Raw genomic sequence first — 9,208 nt, forward strand, 5'->3', positions numbered from 1 at the left:
AGAAAATATCCACCACCCAACCACACCTGGACAACACTGTTCCCCCTCCCAGAACAGTTTTCGTGCCTGCTACCTCCACAAATGCACTTCAAATTCTCTGAAGCACCAGTTCTGGGTACCTCATTTCCCAACCGGCATGTTTAATTTGGCTAGCTGTTCATTCGTGAATGCAATCTGAGGTTCAACGGTCAAGGCTAAAGTCCAGCAAAGGCGAGGATATTGATACCACTCACAGGGTAACGCTTTGCATTCTTAATGGGTGGCTGTCGTCTTCATCGGGCAGCAGCTGGAACACCAAAGGCCACTGCTTTTAGCCCTTTTGGGTTCAGTCCCCGGTCTTGAACGTGCTCTTTCCTTGAAGGCAGCGCAGTGATGTGACGCTCGAGATTTAGGGCCGGTATCCCAGCTCCATTCCTAGCTCAGGAACCCTCAGGTGGATGTCGATTTGTGAAGCTGGGACCACATCTGGCCAATGGCAGAGCCTCTGCAAAGCCCTAAAAAAACATCTCAAAACACCCGTCTCCCTTGGGTGCTGCCCTGTTTCTCTGCGTCATTATCAAGGGGTCCAGAAAAGTATGGGCCTCTCTCTCAGCTGGTTTCATTTTCTTTACAGAACGGCAGTGGACAAAGCCATTCTTGCTGGTGACCTTCTTTTGTTTTTGCACCCTGGTGCGTCCACCACAGTCTCCCACTGAGTTGAGGACACGGCTTGTCATGTGAAATGCTGAATGGCTTCTCTTTGTCTTCCCTTCTGCTTGTTTTGTATCGAGTTACTTGTTAGTTATTACACTTGGAAAGCAAACAACTTAAAGGAAAAACAAAAGAAAGTTAATGGGTCAGCCACCCTCCACACCTCAGCTCCTTCACCAACAGCCCCCTCACTTCTCTCTCTCCCCCTGACCGCCAAGAAATAACAATGCCTGGTAGTGCTGATAAAACCAGTTTCACGCTCACAAGCGTTGAAACCTTCTGAGTTTTCTGACTCTGGGGAATAAAAGGTAAGAATCTGCCCCTCAAATGAAATGAATAAGAATAAGAGTCATCTTTTAAAGTTGCTGGAATGACAAAGACAGTGACAGCCCCCCAAAAGGAACAGATTTACAATTCCGAGAAATCAGGAGGGTGGTTTTTTTTCAGGCTGCTGCCCCCACGTACACTCAAACAACGTGATTCTCACCAAACAGCTTCCTGGGCACATGCCTGCAAAAAAAAAAGTGCCTGTTGGAGATGGGATTTATTTACTCTGGGAACCCTGATGAGATTACAGTTCACTTGTTTGCACTGGAAGTCTAACAGATTTGCCCCAAGTCACTGATAAATAGATTTTCATGGATTCTAAATCCTAGAGCTACAGAACTGGGAGAACGCTTGAGATCATCTAAGCAGTCTTTTTTATTTTTTATTTCCCCCAACCCCCCCACCCCCCCCATTGTCTGCTCTCTGTGTTCCTTCACTGTGCGTTCTTCTGTGTCCACCTGTATTCTCATCAGGAGGCACTGGGGATCTGTGTCTCATCTTGCTGCATCAGCTGTCTGCGTGTGTGGCACCACTCCTGGGCAGGCTGTGGTTTCGCGCAGGGCGGCTCTCCTTGCGCTGGGGCCACTTCTTGCATGGGGGGGCACCCTTACACGGGGGATCCCTGCGTGGGCTGGCACTCCTTACACGCAGCAGCACTGCACGTGGGCCAGCTCACCACATGAGCCAGGAGGCCCTGAGTATTGAACCCTTGGGCCGCCAACATGGTAGGCAGACACTCTAGCTGTTGAGCCACATCCGCTTCCCTTAGCAGTCTTGTTCATGTTACGGAAAAGGAAACTGAGGCCCTGAGTTCCTAAGGCACTGGGGTCCAAATGTTAGTTTCCTGATACGGTTCAATTTTGTTGTTTTTTTTTTACAATCCCTTGATGCCTCTGAGCTTGAGTGAAATTACTCTGTTATCTTACAACCCACAGAAAAGCAATGAGGGAAACAGGATGGAGAAAAAAGAAATTGAAACAGAGAGGGAAGGATGGACGAGATAGTGACAGAAATTACAGGCGAGACTTTCCGCCGGCCCCTATCGGGCTTTATCTTTCTCTGTATCAGGTCGATCCCTTTCTTTTCTGTACACTGTCTCTATTCCATCTCCTGCACGCCGCTCCTGGAAGAGCACAGCATTATTTCATTTATTCTAAATACTTTTGAAGAGTGCCTGCAAATGGCCAGAACCCTCGTGGGGTTGAGCACAACTAGAACGCGTTTTCCAGCATTTTCCATCTGCCCACCCCCTCCCGCCCCCGGCCACTGCCAGGACCAGGCGGAGGTGGTGATGGCCCATCACTGGGGCCCCCTGACTCCAAGAAAGGCTCCTAGGCCTGTTTGAAAGGCAGGGCCCAGAACCTGCAGTTGAGCAAGACGCACAGGTGGCCCCTACGCACCGTGAAGGCTGAGCAGTGATGATTTGCAAGTGTGCTTCTTGCAGCCGCCAATTCCCCGTTCCTGGGAGGAAGAAGTCAGAGCTTTTAAAGACCGAGAAAGACTTGCACAGTAGTGTAAATGCTAAAACCCACCCCGCGCCATGTCTCGGAAACAGGGTAATCCATTGTAAATAGTCATAACAGTTGTGGTTTGGTCTTCCCTTTTGAGGCCCCTTGTCATCTGAGACAAATTCACAGAATTCCTAAAACAAGAGGCTGGGGTTTTGCATAATCGGAAAGAATTTCCAATATTTCCAACCACTCCTGATTCAGAAATGTAGAAACAGTAGGAAGGATTCAAATATATTGAACTTGCCAAGTCCCATGGCAAAGCAGGCCTCTTTTGGTTACCTTGCTTAAAAGAGGAATTTCGATGGCATGGGCTCGGGAAGACACAGAGGATTCCGCAGTTTGGAAAGGCAGTCTTCCAGCCAAGGTTTTCCAGAGAGGAAACTGGTGGCAAAATTAGAATTTAAAAATTAGCAGGAGGAAAATTCCAGGTGTCTATTCCAATTAGGGAGTAACAGAGAAAAGAAAAGAAGCAACTCATGAAAAAGCATTTTCAGCTTTGAACTCATGGGGGAATAGTGGCTTATGTCCTTATTTTTTCCAAACATGATGTCATCTCTTATGTCATGTTCACACCAACAAGGATTTCTTGTTAAATAATCCCTTTGCCAACATCAGGGAACAGCCCTGCCCTTTGCAAAAAGAAAATATGATCTTACAAGCTGCCCCAGTCACACATCTCAAGTTAGGCTGCTCCAAATAAAATTTCTGAAAGGGGAGAGAGAAGGAAAAAATACACATAAATGAAGAATGAGTAAGGTTTAAAAAAAGAGTGGACCAATTCTAGAATGTGCATCCTATGAATAGATAGTGCATTGCATGATGTGTGCAAAGCATTCGGCACCCCTCACAGATTTTAGTTAATGTGCAGATTTGGCCAATCACGTTCATATTTATAGCTGCATGCAAGTCTCTGTTAACACCAAAGCTAAAACAAAGACCAAAACTTCTACCCTGAATCTGAATTCTGTTGCTTTCTCTTTTCTGCACACTCACACACCCTCATCATAAAATTGTCCTCTGCCCATTGTGACATCAGCGTCACATGGTGCCTCCACCACCAATGGTCTTGGCAACCAAGTTTCACGCTCACATGAGAGTCTCCTTTGTCACATGGAACGGAGAAATTAAGCTTGGCTTCTAGATTGGAAACGCTCAGGGAAAAGACATCACGGTCACAGCACAACTCCAAAGTTACCACCTCATTCAGTGCAGTACTACCCTAAAGTAACACCCACACATTCTTGTCCACATGTTTCCTAAGCTAACAAAAGACAACTTTCTCCAGCATACTGTGCTTTGAATCTAGCACCATGACAGCAAAAGCCTGAGGACCTTCCAAACTGTACCAGACGATACAAGTAAATTGTTGGTTAGTTCAGTTCTGTTATGCTGAAAATAAACTAAGTTTAACCACAGAAAGTAAAGAAAAGAAAAAGAAAAAAGCAGCAAAGTGGAGCGCTGCCTTCTTTTCATAGTGGACTGGTTAACTGTAGCCAGGACCCAGGCCTAAAGATTTGGGATTCTTTGCCTCTTCAGAAAAAGTTTGGGGGACACAGAAAGGAAAAGAGTTGAAATAAGGAATAAGCCAGGGAGCTGATGTGGCTGAAGCAGTTGGGTGCCCACCTCCCACATGGCAGATCCTGGGTGTGGCTCCTGGTGCCTCCTAAAAAAGATGAGAAAGACAGTGAGCAGACAATGAGCAGACACACAAGCAGATAACAAGCAGACACAGCGAACAGACAAGTAGACAGACAAGGGAGCCATCTTGGGGTGGGGGGCAGGGGGGATAAAAACAAAAAATAAATACATACATACATACATAAGGAATCTGCCCTCCGAAACAGAAAGTAGCACAGGAAAGGAGGGATGTGTTTGCTGCCATTTTGCAAACGTGTTTTCAAAACCAAAGGCAAGGAAGTGATCAAGGGGTCTGTTTCCTCCACCAGATTGTTCAGACCGGCAGGTTGGGTAGGGCTTTCTTTGACGCCTCCTCCTTGGGAAGGCGGGGAGGCAGTCAGGCAGTTTTCTATAGGATCCACTTGATATAAGAAAGGATTTCTTTTTTTTAAAAAAGGACATCTTTTATTTTTACCATCTGTTTCTTCTCACAGTACAGTTTGGGGTCAAATCAGTTCTTGAAACATTCTGAAGGATAATTTGGCACTTTCCATCTATAAATTTGAATGTGTAGACAGAAAAGGACTTACTTTTACTACCTCTTTCACCAAAGGAAAATAGAGGATGAAGGGGACAAGCCCCCACTGCCTCTGTCTGAGAATCTGTTATAAAGGGACAGGTGGTGAATGACTTTCGAAAGGGTAAAAAAGGACACGGGAAAGAAAAGGGTGCTTTTGCTAATTGAACATGTTTTCAAAAACTGCGGATGCCTGCATCAGCTTCAAGCAAATGAGGACTTAAGGCTGGGCAAAGACCTTTGTGTCGGGGTACACTAGCTCCCTAAGTGGAAGGAGGCCACAAGCCCTTTTTCACATGGCTTCTTTGTCGAGGTTTGGTTCTTCAGGTTCAAACCACTGGACATGGTATGGGGATATGGTGGACACTCAGTCCCAAACAATTTAAAACTTTTGTATGACTCCAAGAGAAAAAGAGACTTTTTCTGTGGAAAGAATCAAGCATCACCTTCTTGCCTTCCTTCTCCCTCATACTAGCCTGCCTCACTGGGATGAGCTCCCCGAAGGGAGAGGTAATCAAGCTGAAGGTTTGGTCGCCACAGAGCGGGAGCGTGAAAGGAGCCGCACAAGTTGCCACACAACCCAAACCACCACAACATGCTCCCTGGATATATCCCCAGCACCAGAGTTCTGGTACCTCCTCCTTCTCTGCAAAGCTCAAGGGTTCTAGAAGCAGATTCACTACAAGCAGAATCTAATTTTTTATCTCCAAACATTGGGCTACAGAGAAATAAAAAATAAAGTCATTTACAATAGAATGGCCCTGAGGAAGGAAAAACTAACCCCATGCAAAGCTGGTTACCACAGTGCCAACGGGCAGGGAAAATGGATATGTATTAGTCAGCCAAAGGGGTGCTGATGCAAAATACCAGAAATTGCTTGGTTTTTATAAAGGGTATTTATTTGGAGTAGGAGCTTACAGATACCAGGACATAAGCATCAGTTACTTCCCTCACCAAAGTCTGTTTGGAGCAAGATGGCTGCCAGTGTCTGCGAGGGTTCAGGCTTCCTGGGTTCCTACGTTCCTGGAGCTTGCTTTTTTCTGGGTTCAAGGTTCCTTCCTTCCTGGGTTTTGCTTCTCTTTCCTCTGTGTGCTGACTTCCCAGGGCTCCAGTTTAAGTCTTCAGCGTCAAACTCCAACATCAAAACTCCAACATTAAAAGCCTCAATTCTGTTCTTCACCATGCCTTTTATCTGCCCTAACCATAACTCGATCATGCCCAGGTACAGATCAGATTACAAGCCTAATTCAACATTTCTTTTCGGAATTCGTCAATTATATCAAACTGCCACAGGATACAAAAGAGAAATATAGATATCCTTAAATGGATAGGTGAGCTCTCCAGATGGCTTCAAGAAAAGCACTACATCCCCTTGATAAAATTGAAAGGGTTCGATTTTTCACACCAACCTGACATGAAAATTTTACTTTACCAATCCAAGTTAAATTACATCAGAATTAGATGTTACCTCTGATTAAGAGCTTAATATCATAATAAAGTTGAACTAAAAAAAAAAATGTTTTTTATTTTTTATTTTTCTTGACTACAGCTACCAAATATCTCTTGTCTGGTTCGAGACTGAAGACCGGACTATTTGTTATAGAACCATAGAGTTCTTGAGCTAGAAGATTTCTGAGAGATGATCACTCCTGCCTCCGGCCACTCTGTTCACAGGCCCCCACCTGCCCCTGGGAATGCTGCTGGGAAGCAGATTCCAGGAGCACAGAGTGTGAGTCCCAAGAATGCAAAAGGCAACCTCCACCCAGCCCCGTCAGAGCAGGCCAGCTTCTCCAGGTCTGCTTCCTCCTGCTGCTAAAAAAAATCCCCCCTCAGCCAGACCCACCTGATCTTCACTTCTTTCCTTCTAAAGATGACAAGATTAAGCTTCTGATTTAGTGGGAGGGGGAGGGGTGGTGCAGAAATAAAAAAAAAAAATGTGTGTTGAGTTGTGTGTGTGTATATAAGGGGCAAGGAACAGCCTCTTCCAAAGACCACCTAGAAAAACAGGTCAGCCCCAGGTGGGGTTTCCATGACTATCACTCCCAGAAAACATCATTCTAGAAAATATCCTTCCGGAAAGACGTCCTCTCTGCCTCTTTCCAACCATGGTCAACCTCCTCCAATTTTCTCTCTCCAACATGTGCGCCGTGTCTGGTTCTTATAAATATCCTCTAGAAGAGGGTGAAAGGTCATCCTGATTCACATCGACAAAAACAAGAGGGCACTGGTTGAGCTTGCCTCCATCAATGATATATTTTAGAAACCTCCTAGCAACAACCGGTCTCTTTGTTATTGAAGTGAAATGTTTTGAAACATGGAGACACAAAAAATACACAAAGTCCGGGTGCCCCCCAGCCACACAGCACTCCTGCAGGGTCAGTGCAGTTACAGTTCACTCAAGATAGGGCCGTGGTGGGCTGGCAGGGCAGGTGGGAGGAGGCCAGGGCACAAAAGGTGAGGTGCAATTCCCACGCGATGGTCCCCTACCTGTCCCTGAATATGCCCCATATCCATGCAACCTGAAGATTTTAGCTGTACACCACAGCAGGGTTTTCCCACGCTTTCCCAAGGTCAAAAGCATCTGAAGAATGTTATTGTAATTAGACATCATGAAAGCATCATGAAGGATGTTATTGTACTTAAACCAACAGTTGCCATCCCTCACACTCTACAGGAGGACATTGAACTAGTCAGGGCTCTCCAGAGAAACAGAAACAACAGGAGATATATATATATATAATGAGATTTATTGTAGGAATTGACTCATGTGACCCTGAGATTGACAAGTCTGAATTCCACAGGGCAGGCAGCAAGCTGGGAACTCTGATGAAGACTTCGATGAAATTCCCAGGAGAAGCTGGCTGGCTGAAGTAGAGATAGAAATTGTTTTTTCTGACGGTCGAAATCATCAGCTCTCTCTTTAAGGCTCTCAAGTGATGGGATGAGACTTCCTAAAATCTTTTGTTGATTGTAGATGCAACACCCATAGATGCAATCAACTGACTAATTTAAATGCACAAAATATCCTCACAGTAACAATCAGGCAAGTGCTTGTTTGATCAAATAGCTGGACACGAGAACCTGGCCAAGTTGACACATGAACTTAACCATCACAAACATGAATGCATAAAAAGAAGGAGCTGGGATGGCAAAGTTGAAGAGTTAGAGAAAAGAGAATTCCAGAGAAGAGTTAAGGGCTGAGGAATTGGAGTGGGCAGAGAAACCCAGTCCGGGTGCCCTGTAGGGAAAAGAGAAGCAGCGGTGCTGGACAGATGGGAAGTCTGGAGGAAGATAAGAGTTTTTAAAACTAGCCCTAATGTCTAACAGCCATCAGAAGGTTCAGGAGTGTCGTCTGGAGGGGGTAAGGGAGAAGATGTAATTCTACACAGAAGCGAATAATTGCTGCATTCGGCCAGACAGTGCCCTGGGACACCCAACCCCACATTTCCCATGTGGTCCAGGCAGGCCTTAAGAGTACGGGACGAGGGGCGGATATGGCTTAAGCAGTTGAGTGCCCGCTTCCCACATACGAGGTCCTGGGTTCGGTCCCTGACACCTCCTAAAAACAAAAAAAACAAACAACATGGGAAGCAGATGTGGCTCAAGAGATTGGGCTCCCATCTGCCATATGGGAGGTCCGGGTTCAACGTTCAGGATTACTAGGAATAGCTGGGGTCTTATAGAGTGGAAAAATAAAAGCAGGACAAGGAACCCAAGGACAGGCCGAGCCCCTGCTTTCTCAGTGCCCATGGCATCTAGGCCACAGCATTGCAAGCCTACAGCTCTTGGGGTCTCCCCTTTCCCTTTCCTCAATGGCCCGTCCCCTGGGTAGTGATCTCTACAATCCACCCTGCACCTCAACACCCTCCCTGGGCGCCTTGTGGCTGCCTCGTTCCTTTGACCCACTGCCCCAACTCAAGCCTTCCCCCTCCACGTATATTTTGAATTTTTAAATCTTACTATGTATTGGGGATTGGATCATGTCCCCCACCAAAGGCACGATAGGGTCACAAATCCTGGTTTTGAGTGTGGGAACCCATCCTAAGTAGCACCTTTGAAGATGTTATCAGTTAAGGTGTGCCCAAACTAAATGAGGGTGGGTCTTAATCTAACGTGGCTGGAGTCTTCATAAGCAAAAAAACTGGGCACAGAAGGAGAAGCCATGAGAAGCAGCCAGAAGCTGGAAGCCAATGGAACCCAGAGAAGAAAGGAGAAAATGCCACCAAGTGCATTGCCCTGTGACAGAAAAGCCCAGGACCAAGGAGGGCCAGAAGCCAGCCCCAGAGTGCCACAGTCTTTGGGGGAAAAGTATCACCCTGCTGATGCCTTGATTTTGGACTTCTCCTAGCCTCAAAATCATAAACCAATAAATTCCTTGTGTTTTAAAGCAACCCGTTTTATGGTGTTTGTTTTAGCAGCTAGGAAACGAATACACTGCGTAACTCGAGAGTGGCAAGGTCTCTTGTTTCTCCCTCAGAGAATGTTC

The 9,208-nt window shown here is 46.1% G+C and overlaps 1 long non-coding RNA gene across 1 annotated transcript; it reads right to left on the bottom strand.

The window, feature by feature from the left end:
* Positions 1-262: 262 nt before the first annotated feature.
* On the bottom strand, positions 263-3,009 carry LOC111760152 (uncharacterized). The gene is made up of 3 exons (XR_002793929.3): positions 2,808-3,009; positions 2,418-2,478; positions 263-1,200 (listed from the first exon to the last, which is right to left on the bottom strand). It is a non-coding gene; the product is annotated as an uncharacterized lncRNA (long non-coding RNA).
* Between the last annotated feature and the right edge of the window lie 6,199 nt (positions 3,010-9,208).

Source organism: Dasypus novemcinctus, chromosome 22 (assembly GCF_030445035.2).
Source record: "Dasypus novemcinctus isolate mDasNov1 chromosome 22, mDasNov1.1.hap2, whole genome shotgun sequence".
NCBI lineage: Eukaryota > Metazoa > Chordata > Mammalia > Cingulata > Dasypodidae > Dasypus > Dasypus novemcinctus.